The 4,162-nt window shown below is 48.1% G+C and overlaps 1 non-coding gene across 1 annotated transcript; it reads right to left on the bottom strand.

Annotated features, from left to right (window-relative positions):
• Positions 1–3,463: 3,463 nt before the first annotated feature.
• Positions 3,464–3,536, bottom strand: TRNAV-CAC (transfer RNA valine (anticodon CAC)). Its single transcript has one exon. It is a non-coding gene; the product is annotated as a tRNA-Val (tRNA).
• Positions 3,537–4,162: the final 626 nt, after the last annotated feature.

The raw sequence follows: 4,162 nt of genomic DNA, 5'->3' as shown, positions 1-4,162 counted from the left end.
TTACCTTTGTTTAATCTGTTCCTTGTTTTCAGAGATTTAAAGATTTTATTTATTTATTTATTTGACACACAGACATCACAAGTAGGCAGAGAGGCCTGTAAGGGTGGGGGCAGGGGGGGGTGGGAAGCAGGCTCCCTGCTGAACAGAGAGCCCCATGCAGGATGCAGACCTCCATTCCAGGACCCTGGGATCATGACCTGAGCCGAAGGCAGAGGCTTTAACCCACTGAGCCACCCAGGCACCCCCCAAGATTTAAATAATAAGGATAAAAAATTAACAAAATATTAATTAATAAGTAATTAATAAGTAATAAATAAATGATAGTTATTAATTAAATAATAAGGAAAATGAAAATATTTCCCATGCCAGTATCATTTCTGTTGTCCTTCATTCCTTTGGCTATGTGCAGAGTCCCATCTGGTATCAGTGTCCTTCTTCCTGGATGACTCCTTTAACATTTTTTGCACTGTGGGTCTGCTGGTGATGAAGTCTTCCAGCATTTGTATGTAAATGTCATTATTCACTTTCATTTTTGAAAGACTTTTTTGGGGGGAAGGAAGCATAGAATTCCATGTTGACTCCCCTCCAGTCATTTAAAGATATTTTCTATAAACAAGCACTCCAGGAAAAACCAGGCCTCCAGTAACAACTCCTTACTTCCTGAAGCAGACATTGCATGTATTTTATACTTCCTAAAATGACAATGATGACCACCTGTACCAACAGCCCAAAGGTATTCACACTTCCTATCAACCTGTTAACCTGTAGCCACTCTATAATTTATAAAAATATGCAGCAACATTATATTAAAAACAGTATTTTGTTATTTCTCTCTCTCTGTATATATATTTTAAAGATTTGTTTATTTATCTTAGACACAGGGAGAGAGAGCAGCAGGGAGGAACAGAGGGAGAGGAAATCTCAAGCAGACTCCCCACTGAGCAGTGAGCATGATGCAGGTCTCAGTCTCTGGACCTTGAGATCATGACCTGAGCCAAAATCAAGAGTCAAATGCTTAACCAATGGAACCACCCAGGCACCCCTGTTATTTCTCTTTTAATTAGAAATTGTCCAGGCAATTTTACACATTAATTCAATTTAATATCATTTAAAGAGCTTAATAGATCTTAAAATCTCAAAAGGAGCTGACACATAGTAGAGAAATATATGTTGGAATTATGTATTAGATTATACCTAAAACATTTACTGAAATTTGTGAGTGGAATAATTAATAGTGATGATTTCTAGAATTTTAAAAACTTAATCTTCACTTAAAAGATATTATATGGTATATGTTAGGTATCCAGTATATTTAATTTAATGGAACATGTAATTTTATTTTTATTTTTTTAGAGATTTTATTTATTTACTTGACAGACAGATCACAAACAAGTAGAGAGGCAGGCAGAGAGAGAGGGGGAAGCAGGCTCCCCAGCAGGCAGAGAGCCTGATGCGGGGCTCGATCCCAGGACCCTGAGGTCACAACCTGAGCCAAAGGCAGAGGCTTTAACCCAATGAGCCACCCAGGCACCCCGGAACACATAATTTTAAATTGTGTAAAGTTAGTTATTGGAATTACAGTTCGTCAATGACCAATAAAACCAGGATAGGTAATTTAAGATGTTCAGTGTCATTAGGATTCTGAGGAGAAAATTAAACCAAGCCTTGTACAAACTAGAATACTATGCTATCAATATTTTCTAAGTTGTCAGAAAATCGGGAAGACAGCATAGAGCAGTTTTTAGACCAAAATGATTACACCAGTCTGATGTATACAAGGAGTTCTCTTGAGAAACATGACATGAAAAAAAAAAATGACATGACATTAAACATTTTCTATGTCATAATATGTCAACTATTAAAATAAAAAAAAAAGATATATTTATTTATTTGAGAGAGCAAGCGCATGGAGCAGGGGAATGGGTAGAGGGAGAGAATCTCAAGCAGACTCCCTGCTGAGCAGTGGAGCCCAACATGGGGTCTCTCTTATGACCCTGAAATTATGACCCTGAGCTGAAATTAAAAGTCAGTTGCTTAACTGACTGAACTACCCCTCATTTATTAAAATTATTTGATTTGTTAAAAGTATCTGAGATTTATCCTTACTAACATCTTGAATTTTTTTCCCTTGTACCTAGGACTGAGACCACTAATTTATCCACAGCTAAACCGTTTTTTCCCCTTCTGAGTTACAGATTCAGCAGGAAAGCAAGTACAAAGTATAAAACCTCATCGGTAGCATCCTTGGGCTTCACTGGGGTCATGAAAATGAAAGCTCAGTCACTACTCCACTTGAGGGAGTTGAACACACACCAATCATTATGTGTCTGGTTGGACTCAGACTGCAGCTAGGACCAGGTAAAGACATAACAAGACATAACATCTCACCTCTCCCTGCTTGGGAGATGGCTCTGGACCCTCAGGCCAAGCCTCACCAGACTTTAGGGATTCAGAGCAGGGGCTCTCTGCACCGGAAACTTGGGACACACCTACCTCTGGGGATTAAGAATAGGCTTCTTCATGCTGGCAAGCTGGGAAAAGAGTTTCCTTGACTTGGGTAGTGGCTGTCAAAGAGGGGAATGCTAGCCACTAGACTGTCAGTAGACCTTGCAAGATCTCTGCTTTGGCCTTTGCAGTAAAAGTTGGATTTACCAGAGGGATAGACCAAAAATGGGGTCAATTCCCAGCGGCCCAAGGCTCCCTGCTTGCCCCGCTGCTCAGCACCTCTCCCAGCCTCAGCGGCACTTTGGGCTCTGAGGTCTGACCCCAAGCTAACTGGTCGGTGCTCCATTCTAGTCTAGCTTTACCCTGTGTGTGGCAGAGCCAAGGCCATGCTCTCTTAGTGAGCCTCGGTTCCCCGATGAGTAAGGTGAGGGTGAGGAGCAGAGAGTCCCTCTATTAGTGGCCTCCCAACTAGCTCAAGGGCTGTCCTGATGATGGCACCCGAAGGGCTCCTCGGCGCCCCCGTGGGCTCATCGGGTGGAGCCTGAAACGCCGACTCGACGAGTCCCAGGTGCAGTTCGTGTTCTTTGGTTCTGTGGGGGCAAATCCACCTGTTGCGCCAGCGGGCTGGGCTCGGGAAAACCAAGTGTACGGCTCCGGGAGGACGTGGTCGGTTCTCCGAGCCCGGGTGCCTGTCCGCCTGTAGAGCGGATTGAGGCGCCAGAGGAGCAGGTTAGGGGGTTTCTGGAGGTAGAGGAAACGTGCGTTGGGCTTTGTCCCCGGTGCCCTTCTCGGCCTGCCTGACTGGTTGTGGCCCCCGCTCTCCAGCGAGGCCGGCAGCGGACGAACGAGGCCAGGTTGTCAAGTGCGCAGTAGGCTGTCAGGAAGCAAGGGAGCTGCAGCCTGGCTTCGTGTTTGTTTCTCTGAAAGGAAAATGAGGCTGCGCACGCTGCCTTCCCCTTGGCTCCAAGCGTCCTCCCTTGTGGGTTGTCAACACGAGGACTAGGGGGCAAAAGGCTGTTGTTTCCGCCCGGTTTCGAACCGGGGACCTTTCGCGTGTGAGGCGAACGTGATAACCACTACACTACGGAAACGAAGCACGCGGTAGGATTTCATGCCGGAGCCTGAACAGCTTCCGTCCTACCCCTACTGTTGTGCCCACCACCTTCTTTCCTAAGTGCAAAAAGCCCCTGAAAGCCCTCGCGACCCTCCAGGTAAAGGGACCGCAGCCCCGCTGCGGCGCCGGTTTGGGATCCCGCGTCTCCCCCGAGTAAGCGAAGAGCCGGGGGCCGCCGTCAGTCTGGCTTCGGGATCCGCATCAAACGCAGGGCTTCCACATCCAGAACGACGCGCCCCGGTGCCGAAGGCGCCCCGCCGACTCTCCAGCTCCCGGAGGCGGCGGGTCACGTGCGTCCCAGCCCCAGGCGCCCCCTCCGCCCGGCCGGTGGTCACCCGCCCTCCGGGTCTGTCGGTGGTCCGTTTCGCTGCGGGGCGGTCGGTGCTCTCGGCTCGTGGCCGCTGCTCGGCGCCTGGAATCCTCCCAGGAACCGGAGGACGCCCTCTGCCCGGCCTCCCGCCTGCCCCGCCGCGCCTGCCCTGCGCGCTCTGCCCTCGCCCGCCCTTTCTCTCCGCGCTTCTCCGCGGTCCTCTGGGCAGCGGCGGTGCTTCCGATTCCTGCCGCTGTCACTTATTCTAGTTGACTAACTTAAGCCCAACGTTT

The sequence above is a fragment of the Mustela lutreola genome, chromosome 10 (assembly GCF_030435805.1).
Source record: "Mustela lutreola isolate mMusLut2 chromosome 10, mMusLut2.pri, whole genome shotgun sequence".
Taxonomy (NCBI): Eukaryota; Metazoa; Chordata; class Mammalia; order Carnivora; family Mustelidae; genus Mustela; species Mustela lutreola.
This window is presented reverse-complemented; position numbering and strand designations above follow the sequence as displayed.